Below are 18,285 nucleotides of genomic sequence, written 5' to 3' on the forward strand. Positions count from 1 at the left end.
AAGGCCTGCTGTTATCTTCTGTACCTTCAGAATATTAAACTAATTGAAAGGAAGACACGGGAGTGTGTAAAGAAGGCAATGGAGTCTGAAATGCAGGTCTAACTTCATGTTTATTTTAAGCAAGGCACACATGTATCACATGGTCGTGTGATGATAAATGCAACTAACGTATTTTTACATATAGCCCATAATTAATTATTTAAATGAACAAGAATACCCAATCAAACTATGTATAAATACAAGATTACTCAAATGTTAATGAAATATTAAATACACAGCACTCCTCCTTACTTAGTTATAAACTCCAACACCATATAGAATGCATCTCAACTATACACACAGTAATATTTTATAATACAACTACTATATACAGACATCCACAGCATAGTAAATTTTTAAATTGTCCCATTCAAGCCTGAAAATTTTAATTGCTGTGGAGGAGTTCTTACTCTTGTGGGACAACGTCTTTCAAGACTCTGCTTGATGGGTGAGACTTGTGGCTGTGATGGATTTGGTTTTCAGGTTCTAGGGCCTCTCCGTGGTGGTTGTAGAGATTGACTTGGGGACTGCAGCAAGTGGTTCTGACAACAGTAGCCAACATTCATCTCTAACAATTGACTCTGCTCTCCTCAACTGATCAATGTGTCATCTCCAGACGATATCAGATGCAATCTCTACTATGTAGGAGAGTAGCCCAGTTCTGTTATTAATCCTTAAGAGTGCCCAAGTTTGAGCATCTCTGTGGTCCCTCGCTAGGACTGCTTGTCCAGCATTGAAACATGGAACCTCCTTGTTTGAGGAGCTTTCAATTTGTGGGAGATCCAAACGTGAGTGCAAGGGACAGGCCAGGAACAGCACAGCTGGTTATGGAGTGTGTTGCATTACAATGCACAAGGAAAAAATTGGTGAGCTTCTGGTTCTTCATTAGTGTAGTATGCTCCGCTGATATTGCTCGTAATGTGTTCTTTAGACTCTGGACAAACCTTTTCACCTTGCCGTTTGTAGCTGGATGGTACGATACAGTTATAACGTGCTTTATTTCATTCCTTTTTAGGAATAATTGAAACTGTTTCCCTCCCACCACCCCCCACAAACTGTAGCCCATTGTCACTGACTAAGTGTTCTGGAGCTCCAGTTTTGTGAGGAGGCTTCCCAACACATTACCAATGCATGAGGCTGTAATGGAGGCTATTGGAAACACTCTTCTGGCCACTTTGTAACCACATCCACTACTACCAAGAAATTTGTGCCCATGAATAGTCCGGCAAAATCCAGATGAATTCTCTGCAGGGACAGTTCAGGCCATTCCTTGGGATGGAGAGGTGCTGCTCTTGGCATCTTCTGGACTGGCATCCTGAACAATGTGTGATGAGCTGCTCGATCTGCTAATCTATCCCAGGCCAGCAGACAAAGCTTCAAGCTAATTCTTTCACTTTAACCACACCTTGATGACGGGCATGTAGCTTTTTCAACACTTTAGCTCTCAGCTTGGGTGGTACGACCACACATAATCCCCATGTAAGGCAACCTCTGTAAGGGGCCAGTTCATCTTGGTGCTGGAAAAAATAGGGAAACTGGAGTTCTTATTGCACATTTCAGCCATTATGGGAGGCCAGGTAGACCAGAGACAGTGTGGAGTCTTTTCTGATTTCCCTTTGGAGCATTTCTGCTGTAATAGGGAGACTTTCAATTTGTGTCAGGGAGAACACATCAAGGGGAGCATCTTTTTTAGTAAATTTTTCTGGTACTTCCTTTTCCAAGGGTAAACAGGAGATCTTGAGTTTGAATCCCATCCTTGTAGCCTGTATTATGTTTTGTATCTTCAAAACATTAAGCTAATTTGAAATGTGGGTCTAACTTTGTGTTTACTTTAAGTGAGGCATTCATTTATCACACGGCAGCATGATGACATATACAACTAATGTATTTTTACTTATAATCCGTAATTAATTACAGTATTTAAGCAAGCACAAATGCTTAATCAAACTATATATATATATACACACACACATGATTATTCAAATATTATTGAAGTATTAAATACACAACACCTATGATCTTACATCAGAACATTTTAGGACATTGGTTCCTAGAAATCCAGCAAAGAAAGCAGAGAATCTACTCAGTGAGACATTTTAATAACTGGAAGAGGTAGTATTTCAAACCTGGATGCAATTAATATATAAGTGGCCTATTTCCTATTCTAATGGAATGAGAACGTATGGTTGATACCAACCTGCTTGAGAAAACCCTTCTGCAGACACTTCCATTCAGTATGCAATCAGGACCTGAAACTTCTCATTGATTGTAATTCCCCATCTTCCCAGCTCCCTGCCCTCTGCCTCCAACCCTGTTCCAACTAAGGTAAAAGTGAGGTCCAGGAACAGCACCTTGTCTTGTGACTGGGCATATATCGTCCATCTTCAGAGCTAACAATTTCTGATAACCTGCTATTCTGCCTCATGTTTCCAGATTCTTTTCCTTCTGATAATTTCAGATAATTCTTTAGCTTCAGGCATTCACAGCCCCTGAAAACTGACCTGCTCTTGTTCACTAATCTCTTTACTATTATATTTCACCCTACCCTATTATATTGTTTTTGCCATTTAATCTCTTGAGTCCTTCTGACCTGTCATAGTCCATTTCTTGCCCCTTTTGCACGGCCAGTTTGAATCCACACCTATGCCTTGGCACTTTTCTATAAATATTAATGCAATTGTGCTTGTATTAGCTCTTTGCCAAACTAATCCTATGCTTTAAGGATAGGATTAAAACTAATGCTTTAAGATGAGAGGGGAAACCTTAAGTGGGACGTGCGTGGCAAGTATTTTTTTCCACAGAGAGCTGTGCTGTAATGTTCTGTATTCTATGTCCTCTTCATGACAGGAGTGAAGGTAGGACTGATGAGAGATAAAGGTGGGAAGATGTACCTGGAGGATGTGGAAGTGAGCGAGGTCCGCAATGAATAATTCTCTTCGGTATTCACCAATGAGAGGGAACTTGATGACGGTGAGGACAATATGAGTGAGGTTGATGTTTTGGAACATGTTGATATTAAGGGAGAGGAGGTGTTGGAGTTGTTAAAATACATTAGGATGGATAAGTCCCCAGGGCCTGATGGAATATTCCCCAGACTGCTCCACGAGGCAAGGGTAGAGATTGCTGAGCCTCTGGCAAGGATTTTTATGTCCTCGTTGTCCACAGGAATGGTACCGGAGGATTGGAGGGAGGCAAATGTTGTCCCCTTATTCATAAAAGGTAGTAGGGATAGTCCGGGTAATTATAGACCAGTGAGCCTTATTTCTGTGGTGGGAAAGCTGTTGGAAAAGATTCTTAGAGATAGGATCTATGGGCATTTAGAGAATCACGGTCTGATCAGGGATAGTCAGCATGGCTTTGTGAGGGGCAGATCGTGTCTAACAAGCCTGATAAGAGTTCTTTGAGGAGGTGACCAGGCATATAGATTGGGGTAGTGCAGTGGATGTGATCTACATGGATTTTAGTAAGGCATTTGACAAGGTTCCACACGGTAGGCTTATTCAGAAAGTCAGAAGGCATGGGATCCAGGGAAGTTTGGCCAGGTGGATTCAGAATTGGCTTGCCTGCAGAAGGCAGAGGGTCGTGGTGGAGGGAGTACATTCGGATTGGAGTGTTGTGACTAGTGGTGTCCCACAAGGATCTGTTCTGGGACCTCTACTTTTCATGATTTTTATTAATGACCTGGATGTGAAGGTAGAAGGGTGGGTTGGCAAGTTTGCAGATGACACAAAGGTTGGTGGTGTTATGGATAGTGTAGGGGATTGTTGAAGATTGCAGAGAGACATTGGTAGGATGCAGAAATGGGCTGAGAAGTGGCAGATAGAGTTCAACCCGGAGAAGTGTGAGGTGGTACACTTTGGAAGGACAAACTCCAAGGCAGAGTACAAAGTAAATGGCAGGATACTTGGTAGTGTGGAGGAACAGAGGGATCTGGGGGTACATATCCACAGATCCCTGAAAGTTGCCTCCCAGGTAGAATGGGTAGTTGAGAAAGCTTATGGGGTGTTAGCTTTCATGAATCGAGGGATAGGGTTTAAGAGTCGCGAGGTAATGATGCAACTCTATAAAAATCTGGTTAGGCCACACTTGGAGTACTGTGTCCAGTTCTGGTCGCCTCACTATAGGGAGGATGTGGAAGCATTGGAAAGGGTACAGAGGAGATTTACCAGGATGCTGCCTGGTTTAGAGAGTATGCATTATGATGAGAGATTAAGGGAGCTAGGGCTTTACTCTTTGGAGAGAAGGAGGATGAGAGGAGACATGATAGAGGTATACAAGATATTAAGAGGAATCAATTGAGTGGATAGCCAGTGCCTCTTCCCCAGGGCACCACTGCTCAATATAAGAGGACATGGCTTTAAGGTAAGGGGTGGGAAGTTCAAGGGGGATGTTAGAGTAAGTTTTTTCACTCAGAGTGGTTGGTGTGTGGAATGCACTGCCTGAGTCAGTGGTGGAGGCAGATACACTAGTAAAATTTAAGAGACTACTAGACAGGTATATGGAGGAATTTAAGGCGAGGGGTTATATGGGAGGCAGGGTTTAAGGGTTGGCACAACATTGTGGGCCGAAGGGCCTGTACTGTGCTGTACTATTCTATGTTCTATGTTCACTGTCCTTGTTCACTCTCCAGTTTCTTACATTTTTATTGCTTAACAATTCTTCTCATTAAAAACTGGAGTGAGAGTCTCCAAAAGAATCTACATTCTGAGCATTAATTTTAAATTTAGCTCCCTGGATGTATTTGACTGGAATATCTAGCATTTAGTTCTCATCCCAATTTACCTTGAATGTGGTCTCTTTGTTTGTGATATGCTGGTGTCTGTGTATTAAAGACCTTTCTATCCTCAAATCTCAATTACACTTTGTGACAAAGTACTCAGTGTTTTAATAACTGTCTGCATAGATAAATCATTTCCAATTACCCTTTATACTAATGCCTCTGAAGACATTCTAAACTTGGCATGTATTTCTATAAGGGATCTCTCCCATTCCTTGGTTTAGCAGATCAAACCTCTCTTTGTCCTGCTAAGTGTAGCAGAAAATAAATCAATATTGTGGTGGTTTTTATTTTGAATTACTTAGGATTGGATAAATTAAGAATGTGAAAGGATCAGTAATACTGAGAAAACCCTGCAGAACTGCTACGTTCTGCGGGCTCTCTGTTCAAAGCATAAAGTGACTGATACCTTTAAAGGAAATTTGGGAACTGTGGACCCAATAAATAAGTTCTGTTCACCCAGGTACAGAGTGGGGTGGAATCACATCCACTCCTTTATAACTCATCATTAACTTGTCTACAAAACTAAAACTCAAAAAAACAAAGGAAGGGTCTTGTCAAGATGGCTGGAAAAGTTTTGATATATCTTGTCTTCAGTTGTGTTTTTGACACTTTCCAGAGAAAAATTGCAAAGTATCTCTATTCAGAGGTCAGGTCTGTGCTTAGATTGATAGTGGAGAATTATGGGTTAACCTGAGTCCTTTCATTCTGTTCTAGTGTTTTCAAACCATTGTGGGTGTGGCTGACTGACTTCAGGGGACCACGAAAGGAGTTGGACAATTATAAATACACCATAATTTCTAATTAGAGAGGAGGAGACACAACAAAGAATAAACTTCCTTGAAGTAAGATGCAATGCAAACTTTGTGAATTTCTTCTTGATTAGTAAGTTTGCAGATGACACGAAAGTTAGTGGCATTGTGGATAACTAGAGAAGGTTGTTCAAGGCTACAGTAGGATAAAAGATCAAATGGAAAGTTGGGCAAAGCATTGCCAGATGGAACAATCCTGATAAGTGCAAGGCGATGCACTTTGGGAAATCAAAGAGGGATAGGACAATAGTTGTGTGCTAAGGAATGCTGATGAACAGAGATCTTAGGATTCAGGTGCATAGTTTCAGAGGTGAGGAAGTCATGGAATCATAGAGCCATAGAACACTACAGCACAGAATCAGGTCTTTCGGCCCATCTAATATGTGCCAAACTATTATTCTTCCTAGTCCCATCAACCTACACCAGACCACGGACCTCCATATGCCTACCATCCATGTACCTATTCAAGTTTCTCTTAAATATTGAAATCAAAATTGCATCCACCACTTCCACTGGCAGCTCATTCCACACTCTCACTAGCTTCTGAGTGAGGAACTTCTGCCTTATGTTCTTCTTAAACCTTTCATCTTTCACCCTTAATCCATAACCTCTAGTTCGAGTCTCATCCAACTTCAGTGGAAAAAGCCCACTTGAATTTACCCCATCTATACCACTCATATACTTGTGTACCTCTATTAAATCTCCCCTCATTCCCCTACGCTTGTAAATTTTCTCTGCACTCTTTTAATCTTATTGACAACTTTCCTGTAAGTAGGTGCACACATTACTCCAAATCAACATCTTATAAAAGATTAACATAACATATCAACCCCTGTAGTCAATACTTTGATTTATTTCGAACAATGTGCCAAAAGCTCTCTTTACAGTCCCATCTATCTGTGAAAATTGTGAAGTCTTGTGGCATGCTTGCCTTTATAGGTTAGAACATGGAATATAAGATTTGGGATGTTGCAATTTTACAAAACATCTCAGGCAACTTTGAGTACTATGTGCTGTCCTTGTTCTCTCACTATAGGAGTGATGTGACTGTGCTGGAGAGAATGCAGAGGATATTTTAGTTATGGAGGGAATTTGAGAGGCTGGATTTGTTTTCTCTGGAGCAAATGAGCCTGAGGGATGACCTGATAGAAATATTTAATTTTATAGGGGACATAGTAGGTAGTCAAGGTCTTTTCACCTTGGTAGAGGTATCAGAAACAAGTTTGCATAGGTTTAAGGTGAGAGGAAGTTTTAGAGGGGATCTGAGGGGGACTATTTTTCTGGAGAGAGTGGTTGGATCTGGAATGTACTTCTTGAGGAGGTGGTGGAATCAGATATTTTTGTTACATTTAAGAGATGTTTAGGCAGACACTAAACTTGGCAAGGCAGGAAGATAGGGTACTAATAAAGACGAATGTAATTGGTGCAGACTGGCAAAAAGGTTGCTGTTAACGCAGTTGGCCAAAGGGCCCATTTCTGTGCTGTACAACTTGTTCACTCTATGGCCAAATGATTCCACACCATTACGGTCTTTCACAAGAGCTAGGCTGGCTGATTTCATTCACAAAAATCATTGGTACTAAAGCACTAAAATGTTCAAATAAATTCTAACATCTGTCATGTTTCATTCAGTGTCATTGCCTACTGGTTATTATGAGTCAATTATGTTCAGACTCCATTTTTGCAGCCAAGATTGCATTGTGAAATATTTGTTTTAGCAAATTGCCAGCTGCAGGGAGCAAAGAGTGCCTGATGTAACATTTTGACAGATCAGGTAAAACAGAGTTAAGCAATGTGTTCATGTGAAAAATTCCTGCTTGGTAAACTGCCGCAAATTAAAATGAGATAGGATAAATAAAATAAAATACAACAATATAAGCAAATTATGGTGAGCATTATGGAGATAGAATGAAGGTGGAGTGGGCAGAGTGGATGAAGAGTCTCAGTATGAAAAGTTAACAGTTTATTTCCCTCCACAGATGCTGCATGACCAGTCAGTTGAGCAGCATCTGTGTGTGGGGTCAGGGGAAGAAAGCAAAGAAATTGTCAGCATCTCAGGTCAAATCCCTGCATTTAATTAATTTAAAAATTCATACATTCAAGTTACTAAGATAATAAGTTACTCACCATTGAATTGAAATGTTTCCTGCACTCAGGACTGGGTTAGCAATGCTTGCAGTTGTCAGCTTTAGTCACACCTAGGCTGTCGAAAGCAGGTCGTTGGGTGACAGTCAGAGGGGGGAAAGCGAAGGTGAGCAGACAGGTAGTGCAGAGCACCCCTGCAGCTATTCCCCTGAATAGTAAGTTTACCGTCCTGGATACTGTTGGCGGAGATGACCGACTAGGGGTGGGCCACGGTGGCAGGGCCTCTGGCACTGAGTCTGACCCGGTGGTGCAGGTGGGTGGGACGGAGAAGAGGAGAGCTGGCGTCATTGGAGACTCTATAGTCAGGGGAGCAGACAGGAGATTTTGTGGACATGAGAAGGACACCCGCATGGTTTGTTGCCTCCCGGGTGCCAGGGTCCGGGATGTCTCTGACCAGGTGCACGACATCCTGGTACGAGATGGAAAGCAACCAGAAGTTGTGATACATGTTGGCACCAACGACATAGGCAGGAAGAGGGATGAGATCCTGAGTTTCAGGAACTAGGCAGAAGGCTGAAGAACAGGGCCTCAAGGGTGGTGTTCTCAGGATTGCTGCCAGAGCTACGTGACAGTGATGGTAAGAATTGGAGGAGATGGCAGTTGAATGTGTGGCTGAGGAGTTGGTGCAGGGGGCAGGGTTTTAGATTTTTGGATCATTGGGGTCTCTTCTGGGGAAGGTGGGACCTGTACAGATTGGATGGGTTGCACCTGAACTCGAGGGGAGCAATATCCTTGCAGGTAGGTTTGCTAGCATGGTTCAGGAGGGTTTAAATTAATTTGCAAGGGGGATGGGACCCAGAGCGATAGAGCAGTGAAAGAAGTTCATGGAGTAAAGCAAGATCTAACATATAGAGAGGTTTTGAGGAAAGAGAAGCAGAATAAAGGGTGTAAAGGTAGTAAGGTAGAAGGACTAAAGTGCGTGTACTTCAATGCAAGAAGCATCAAGAACAAAGGTGATGAACTGAGAGCTTGGATACATACATGGAATTATGATGTAGTGGCCATTACAGAGACTTGGCTGGCACCAGGGCAGGAATGGATTCTCAATATTCCTGGATTTCAGTGCTTTGAAAGGGATGGGTGGTGGGGAGGAAGGGTGGCATTACTGGTCCGGGATACTACTACAGCTACAGAAAGGGTGGGTAATGTAGCAGAATCCTCTTCTGAGTCAGTATGGGTGGAAGTCAGGAACAGGAAGGGAGCAGTTACTCTATTGGGAGTATTCTATAGGCCCCCTGGTAGCAGCAGAGTTACCGAGGAGCAGATTGGGAGGCAGATTTTGGAAAGGTGCAAAAATAACAGGGTTGTTATCATGGGTGACTTTAACTTCCCTAATATTGATTGGCACCTGATTAGTTCCAATGGTTTAGATGGGGCAGAGTTTGTTAAGTGTGTCCAGGATGGATTCCTGTCACAGTATGTTGACAGGCTGACTAGGGGGAATGCCATACTAGATCGAGAATTAGGTAACGAACCGGGTCAGGTCACAGATCTCTCAGTGGGTGAGCATCTGGAGGACAATGACCACCGCTCCCTGGCCTTTAGCATTATCATGGAAATGGACAGAATCAGAGAGGATAGGAAAATTTTTAATTGGGGAAGGGCAAATTATGAGGCTATAAGGCTAGAACTTGCGGGTGAGAAATGGGATGATGTTTTTGCAGGGAAATGTACAATGGACATGTGGTCGATGTTTAGGGATCTCTTGCAGAATGTTGGGGATAAATTTGTCCCGGTGAGGAAGATAAAGAGTGGTAGGATGAAGGAATCATGGGTGACAAGTGATGTGGAAAATCTAGTCAGGTGGAAGAAGGCAGCATATATAAGGCTTAGGAAGCAAAGATGAAATGGGTCTATTGAGGAATATAAGGTAGCAAGAAAGGAGCTTAAGAAGGGGCTGAGAAGAGCAAGAAGGGGGTATGAGAAGGCCTTGGCGAGTAGGGTAAAGGAAAACCCCAAGGCATTCTTCAATTATGTGAAGAACAAAAGGATAACAGGAGTGAAGGACAGATTAGAGATAAAGGTGGGAAGATGTGCCTGGAGGCTGTGGAAGTGAGCGAGGTCCTCAATGAATACTTCTCTTCGATATTCACCAATGAGAGAGAATTTGATGACGGTGAAGACAAAATGAGTGAGGTTGATGTTCTGGAACATGTTGATATTAAGGGAGAGGAGGCGAATGTTGTCCCCTTGTTCAAAAGAGGTAGTAGGGATAGTCCGGGTAATTATAGACCAGTAAGCCTTGCGTCTGTGGTGGGAAAGTTGATGGAAGAGATTCTTAGAGATAGGATCTAAGGGCATTTAGAGAATCATGGTCTGATCAGGGACAGTCAGCATGGCTTTGTGAAGGGCAGATCGTGTCTAACAAGCCTGACAGAGTTCTTTGAGGAGGTGAACAGGCATATAGGTGAGGGTAGTGCAGTGGATGTGATCTATATGGATTTTAGTAAGGCATTTGACAAGGTACCACACGGTAGGCTTATTCAGAAAGTCAGAAGGCATGGGATCCAGGGAAGTTTGGCCAGATGGATTCAGAATTGGCTTGCCTGCAGAAGGCAGAGAGTTGTGATGGAGGGAGTACATTCAGATTGGAAGGTTGTGACCAGTGGTGTCCCATAAGGATCGGTTCTGGGACCTCTACTTTTCCTGATTTTTACTAACGACCTGGATGTTGGGGTAGAAGGGTGGGTTGGCAAGTTTGCAGATGACACAAAGGTTGGTGGTGTTATGGATAGTGTAGACAATTGTCGAAGATTGCAGAGCGACATTGATAGGATGCAGAAGTGGGCTGAGAAGTGGCAGATGGAGTTCAACCCGGAGAAGTGTGAGGTGGTACACTTTGGAAGGACAAACTCCAAGGCAGAGTACAAAGTAAATGGCAGGATACTTGGTAGTGTGGAGGAGCAGAGGGATCTCGGAGTACATGTCCACAGATCCCTGAAAGTTGCCTCACAGGTAGAATGGGTAGTTAAGAAAACTTATGGGGTGTTAGCTTTCATAAGTCGAGGGATAGAGTTTAAGAGTCGCGATGTAATGATGCAGCTCTATAAAAGTCTGGTTAGGCCACACTTGGAGTACTGTGTCCAGTTCTGGTCACCTCACTATAGGAAGGATGTGGAAGCATTGGAAAGGGTACAGAGGAGATTTACCAGGATGCTGCCTGGTTTAGAGAGTGTGCATTATGATGAGAGATTAAGGGAGTTAGGGCTTTATTCTTTGGAGAGAAGGAGGATGAGAGGAGACATGATAGAAGTGTACAAGATAATAAGAGGAATAGATAGAGTGGATAGCCAGCACCTCTTCTTCAGGGCACCACTGCTCAATACAATAGGACATGGCTTTAAGGTAAGGGGTGGGAAGTTCAAGGGGGATATTAGAGGAAGGTTTTTTACTCAGAGAGTGGTTGGTGCGTGGAATGCACTGCCTGAGTCAGTGGTGGAGGCAGATACACTAGTGAAATTTAAGAGACTACTGGACAGGTATATGGAGGAATTTAAGGTGGGGGCTTACATGGGAGGCAGGGTTTGAGAGTCGGCACAACGTTGTGGGCCTAAGGGCCTGTACTGTGCTGTATTATTCTATGTTCTATGTTCTATTCCATCTCACTGCACTTCTGGAATACAGTTTTTAGTCTTAATTTGCCAAGTTAACACAAAGTGCACAGTCCCACACACACAGAAGGTCAGAAATTGATTCATAATTTTAAATGGCTGAGAAGTGAAAAGGATACTAAAGTAACTGCAATTGCACAGTGAATCAGGCAGTATTTATGGAGAGTGGATTAGAATCAATGAGCTGAAATATCATACCTGTTTCACTCACTACAGAACTGAGTATTTTTATCATTCTCTGTTCCTAATTAAGATTTATGGCATCCGTAATATTATAATTTTGCAGTAACTGGAACTTGCTGCTTTATCTTAAGAAATGTATGCTTGCCAGTGTCTAATTTGCTTCACATGTGGGTTAAACAATTGGGTCAAAAGGATTAATTTAAAATACAATAAGTTTGGAGCAAAAAATAAAATTATTAATAAATAAAAGATAAATTGCATGGTTCCTGTGTACATGTATGGGTAAAAGGTCTTTATTCCCCTCAATACTTCACCAATATTAATGTCCAAAGGGAAATATTGAGTACAAAGAAATTTGTATGTACCAATTTTTGGATGGTTGGGAAGCATCAGTATATCCATTGAAATATTAGCCCAGTTGTCCGACATACTGTTTTAATGAGCCAGTTTGGCCTCAGAATATCTCAGTGAAGGGTGGAAATAAAACGGACACTGTTAATGTAAGTTTAAGGTTGGTGGGCTTGTGCAGCAGAAACGGGGAGCCAGAGAAAATTTAAATAAGGCAAGGCAAAAAAACCTATGATGTTTACATTTTACCTTGGTGAGGACAAGAACCGGCCTCTGCAAGTCTTTGGTTGGAGATAAATCTACTTTTCATTACCTTTTTTGAGGCTGTGGATGATGTTTCCATACCTCTTTCAGTCCAGGTAGACGTTCTTGACCCAAAATGTTGATTGTCCATCTCCCTCCATAGATGCCACCTGACCTGCTGAGATCCTCTAGTGCTTCATATGTTACTCCAGATTCCAGCATCTGCTTTCCCTCGTATCTCCACCTTTGACCATAAGCCATCAGGTAATGGTCTTCCGAATAGAATGTCCTTGAGGCCTCTGTGTGTTGGAGATCATGTAGATGGTCTCAGAGTTGATTATTAAGTCCATTTTGCAGAATACCTCATTGTTAGAACTTTCAACAAGCACAATGGCATTGCTTGGGTGGTGGCGAAGCCTTCATATATAGTCAGCATTTTAGCAGTACCACATCCTGCCGTCAAGGGGGCCACAGCAGAACAGAACTATCATCTGTCTCTTTCTGGAATGCACTTTAGTTTGGAAAACCTGAAAAATGATGCAATTTTTCTCTCATGGGTCATCTTGAGCAGGTGTATAACAATGGTTTTGTCCCCACTGAGATAAATATTGACTGCAGTGACCAGCTGAAAGATGCACATTGGTCTGGCTAAAGCTTAGTTACAGAGTCGCTCAGCACAGAAACATGTCTTCAGCAACATGTCAACCTTCCTTCAAACAATATCATCTTTCAAGCAACAATTATTGTTCACAACCAATATCACAGTGAGGCCTCCATTGGTCAGAGTTGACCGTGGATGTTGTGTCCTAGCTGTCTAGATACGCAAGCCTAGGCAGTGCAACATGGAGAGCAAACTGTTAGCAATGTAGTAAGCTCCCCCTCTCCACATATTTGATAAACTCAAGGGAATGGCAGACAGACACCAATACAATGTGGCACTAGCAGCATCGTAGGGGTTGTCATTCAGCATTGAACTCAAAGTAGGACTGTTTTAGGGACACCAGCTCTAGATTTTCCCCTTGGGGCTTACTCCCGAAGCCTTTCCTATGAGCGAGTATAGCCGCAAGGCAACAGAGGTTTGAGATCTGAGTTTTGCTTCTCCTAGGTGAGCTGCCAACTACAGCTGATGACACACATCTGCCCGAAGCGACTGGTTTTAAAGCACCAGTAACCCACCTTTGCCTCTTCTCCTGTCAGTAGAAATGGTTCTGCTGGGCTTAGTAGCTAAGTCATATGTGAAGGCCAGGAGCTGGACTTGGTTGCCAGAGGCTATTTGAGACGCACACCATTGGGAGCATTTAATAGGCAATGGGAGCTTGTCCCCATTACCACCCCCGGCTATAATGACCTTAAGGAACCAACCAATATCAAATATAACACAGTAAGACAGAACCATTTTAGTTTTATTTGAAGTATTATTTATTTATTTGCTAGTTATAGTGTAGATTTTCAATATGGCTCAATGTTCACTAGTTAGACTGAGTCACAGAATAGACCAAAAAAGGAGAAGGGATGACTGAGACTTATCCAAATAGGCTGTTGAGTGAAGAACCGTCCAAACTCCAATCAGCAATTCCAAATTTCCACAGCAGATGCTGTATTTGGCTGCAAAACAATGATGTCAGAGACAAAGCGCAGAGGAAGATTTATACTGCTTCTTCAAAAGGAAAATACTTTTGCAGTTCAGCACAAGTTTGGAAAACCAACCCAATAATCCAGAGCAGTGGACCTTTTAGAACTTTGAGTTAAAGAGCACTGCACAGAAGTGGGTTACCTTTGGCTCACCATGCGCATGCAGACCTTTCAGCCCATTTGCGTCAATCCCATTGGATGAAATTAGGAGTGTATGCATTGATGGCCGGCCTATTTATGCACCTGCCAAACATCCCTTAAACATAATGATTGTAACTGATACCACCACTTCCTCTACAACACATTCCAGATGTCAATTGCTCTCTCTGTAAAAAAAAACTTACCTCTCAGATCCCCTTTAAAATCTCTTCCTCTCACTTTAACCCTACGCCCTGATGTTTTTGATGCCGCAGCCATGGGGAGGAGATTATTGATCTTATCATAATCTTATATATTTCTAACAGGTCACTCCTCAGCCTCCTTTGCTCCAGGTTAAAAAAAGCTTTGCCTATCAAATCTTCCCACATGACCCAAGTCCTCTAATTCATGCTGTTGATCCTCCAACACAATCACATCCTTCCTCCAGTGCGGCAACTAGAGCCCAAGTGTGACCTACTCTTTAACCTATTCTAAGATCAATCCAAGCCTTCCCTCTCACATAGCCCTCCATTTTTATTTCATCCATCTGCCTGTCTAAAAGTCTCTTAAAGGTCTCTTAAATGTCTTTTAAATTTAGATTCTGTACTGAGTTAGAATTAACTTCAAAGGAAACCTATATCCTTAACTCATTATAGGCTGAATGCATTCAACATATGGTTTCTTCTCAGGAATTAACTCAGGTTTAATGAGATACTCTAAAGCTTATTTAAAGCAGGAATAGCTTAATGTGAAAACGGAAAATCGTAGGAAATCTTAGCAGATCAGGCTGCCTCAGTGGAAGGAGAAACAGAGTAAAGTTTTCAGGCTGATGAACTTCCATCATAACCAAAAAAGTTAGAAATTAAACATAAACACAAGAAAGTCTGCAGATGCTGGAAATCCAAAGCAACACACACAAAATGTTGGAGGAACTCAGCCGGTCAGGTAGCATCTATGGAAATTAATAAACAGTTGATGTTTCAGGACAAGACCCTTCTTCAAGATTGGAGAGGAAGCGGGAAGACGCCAGAATAAAAAGGTGGGGAGGGGGGAGGGGAAAGAGGATAACTAGAAGGTGATAGAGTAAGGAAAAAGTGCTGGAGAGGAAGGAAGCTGATAGGAGAGGAGAGTGGACCACAGGAGAAAGGGAAGGAGGAGGGGACCCAGAGGGAGGTGATAGCCAGGTGAGAATAGGTGAAAGATCGAGTGCTGAATAGAGGAAGGGGTGCAGGGGAAGTCTGTGTACCAGACGGAGAAATCGATGTTCACGTCATCAGGTTGGAGGCTGCTCAGGTTGAATATAAGGTGTTGCTCCTGCACCCTGAGGGTGGTCTCACCCTGGCCCCCCAGTTTACGATGGTTCTTACCAATGTAAAGGAGGCCACATTGGGATTGCCGGACAGAGTAGATGACCCCGGAAGATTTGCGGGTGAGGTGTTGCCTCACCTGGAAGGACTGTTTGGGGCCCTGAATGGGGGTGAGGGAGGAGGTGAGTGGGCAGGTGTAGCACTTTGCACTTGCAAGGATATGTGCCAGGAGGGAGATTAGTGGGGAGGGACGGATGAACAAGGGAATCATGGAGGGAGTGATCTCTGCGGGAAGCGGAGGGGGGAGGGAGGTAAAGATGTGTTTGGTTGTGGGGTCCCTTTGGAGATCGTGGAGACTGCGGAGGACAACGTATTGGAGATGGATGCTTATGGGGTGGTAGGTAAGGACAAGAGGAACTCTATCATTGTTAGGGTGTTGGGAGGATTGGGTGAGCACAGATGACATCTTTTAAGATGCAGAGAAGAGGGTGGGGCAGGGAGTTTGCGATATGAGGGGGGATCATGAAAGAGGTGTGAGAAAATAGTCCTGGTGCCACTGAGTGAGGATTGTGACAGCTTTTTAACATGCCTTCAGAAGTGTTCCTTTTCTTACTTCCACATTCCCTCCCTGTTAATGTGAACTTTGGCCTGAGCCGTTAACTCCGTTCCTCACCCCACAGATGCTGCCTGGTCAGCTGAGTATTTCCAACATTCTCTTATTTTATTTCTGATTTCCAGCATCTGCTGAGTTCTGCTTTTCCTTAGATCTTCGGCAGAGCTACTGTACCATGTGCTTTAAAATCCTGGGAGGAATTTCCATGGCATTTTAAAGGTTCCCTGCCGATTGGGGCTGGGCGTAGATCTCCAGCAACAGCCGGATGAAGCCTTGTGCCCTGTGATGCTGACCGCCCCGTTACATGTCTGTCTTCGCCTTATTTGGATGGTTAACCCGGGCTGGAGCAAACCAGTTCTCTTCCTGCATTGGTTTCGGCGGTATGCGCCATCTAAAAAAAACAAGACAATTCATTTGTATCTGTCACTCTCCGAATATTCACTTGGTTGCAATTGATATTGTCGGAAATCTTTCAGTGTGTGTGTGTGTCAATTGGCATTTCCAATAACTAGGAGGGGTGTAGGACACTCCCCTTTTTGGCTGGGATGCCTCTTTGGTTATGATCGCTATCCCATCTTGGGTAAAACAAGCGGCAGTGTACGGCGGTTTACTCAAGCATCCTATAGACCATGTGTAATCTGTTTGTGTTAGTTTAAACATATCCCTGTATGGGATCATTCGGCAGAGCTGTGCAGCCAGGGCATCCGCTTAGGGCGAGTCGATCCAGCCCGCAACTCTGGGCTCTAGCGTTCCGCAGTTCGGAATAGGTAAAAAAAAGTTCATTGACGTGTCTCCGAAACTGCCCGGTGTCGTGATTTTGTTTTTTTCAGTGTGTAACCAGGGAAATATGACACAAACCCGCAAACACACAGACACAGACACCGGCACACACACACAGACACACAAACACACAGACACACACACACAAACACGTACACATATATACGCACACGCACACGTACACAGTACTGGTTTAAGACATGTAAATGTTGGACAGAACAGAATACTTATACAAAATGAAACACAAATCTCAAAACTGGCCTGTCTGATCGCCCGTTCATTGACATCACTCAAATTAAACAGTGAACTACTTCTAAAATTCACTTCTTTGCGTGAATATAACTTTTCCGTGGACTCTGGAACAATTTGACATCTGAAAATATGTTTAACTTTTCTTGGGACAATACTGTAGATGTGGCAATTACACAATATAGCTAAAATTCCTCGCTAAAGTGAGAGCGACGGTCTTCCTCTTGAGAGTATAATGCCCAGGTTAAAATAATCTCCTTCCCATATGCATCATATAAGGAATGCATCAACGCTGATGACTTAATCCGTAAACAAAATCCAAGGAATTAAAATCATTTCTGACATTCTCTTCCTTATTTAGCCATTATACTGCAAAGAATGTGCAGGCTGCGGAATTCAGTAGTTGCACAATTCGAGTTATACGAGGGCAGCTATCTTGAACGATCCTCTCCGTATCCAACATTGAAAAAAAACATATTTCAACGTTCCACGCTTTTCCTCATTATAGGATCCTTAAGCAAGCGGTCTTACCTAAATTGGAAGAGCAATAGCCACACTTAACACATCGACGAAATCAACCGACTAATAGCATGGGTTAAAAGCGCCGCGGAGAGCGAACAATTTACGACCGTAGTTGTAGCCACCTACTTGTGATCGGAGAAGATTCTCCATAAAAAAATAAGTGATTGTATTTTCCATAAATAGTCATCTGAGAGCTTTGGCTGCATCAGCCCATTAGAAAATCCTTAAAGCACCGTGGAGCTTTACCCACGAAGCAAGCCAAGTCTGGTCGCAAAACAAATACATACACTCCATTCACAGCGGGAAATAAAATTCCACAGGAAGCTTTACGTGTTAGAAGAAGCAATGCACCTTTCTTAATTAGCAGTTTTAAAATGAAGGAAGGAACAATACTATAGAACTCTGGACATTTTGGGTTTCCCCATACAATGGCTCATCAGAAAGCCCCCTCCCCCCCCCCATTTGCAGAACCCGTTGACTGATCTCTTGCTGTACTGCTTGTGGGTAGGTGGAGCCTTGAGAACCTCACCTGTACAATAAATATTGAAATATAAGTGAATCCCAAGGTCAGGGGTCTAGTTGTAATGGAGTGAGGGAGTGCAGCAACCCATCTGCACAAAATAAAGGGGAATGGAGAAAAACAGTCTGTAATACCACAGTGTCCTGAGATAATTGCCTTTCATGGGGTAGGAGGGATATTGGAACAATGGGAACTGACCAAGGAGCAATGGATCAAGATGAATCTCAAGCAAAGCGCTTTTTTTCCCCAGTTACTCCAGGATCTGACACTAGTCGGAAATATGTAACCCACACAAAGTGCTGGAGCAACTCAGCAGGCCAGGCAGCATCTGTGGAGAGGAATAAAGAGATGATAATTCAGGCTTCA

The 18,285-nt window shown here is 43.0% G+C and overlaps 1 long non-coding RNA gene across 2 annotated transcripts in view; it reads left to right on the top strand.

Moving 5' to 3' along the window:
- The window catches only part of LOC140185711 (uncharacterized), a 41,169-nt gene that overhangs the window by 12,154 nt on the left and 10,730 nt on the right, over nt 1-18,285 (top strand). The window contains exons 2-3 of one of the 2 annotated variants that reach the window (XR_011882700.1): nt 2,887-3,009; nt 5,534-5,661. This is a non-coding gene — a long non-coding RNA (uncharacterized lncRNA). Of the gene's footprint in view, nt 1-2,886; nt 3,010-5,533; nt 5,662-16,380; nt 16,616-18,285 lie in introns of those variants that run through there. The other variant, XR_011882701.1, reaches the window with a different exon arrangement.

Source organism: Mobula birostris, chromosome 21 (genome assembly GCF_030028105.1).
Source record: "Mobula birostris isolate sMobBir1 chromosome 21, sMobBir1.hap1, whole genome shotgun sequence".
Classification (NCBI taxonomy): domain Eukaryota; kingdom Metazoa; phylum Chordata; class Chondrichthyes; order Myliobatiformes; family Myliobatidae; genus Mobula; species Mobula birostris.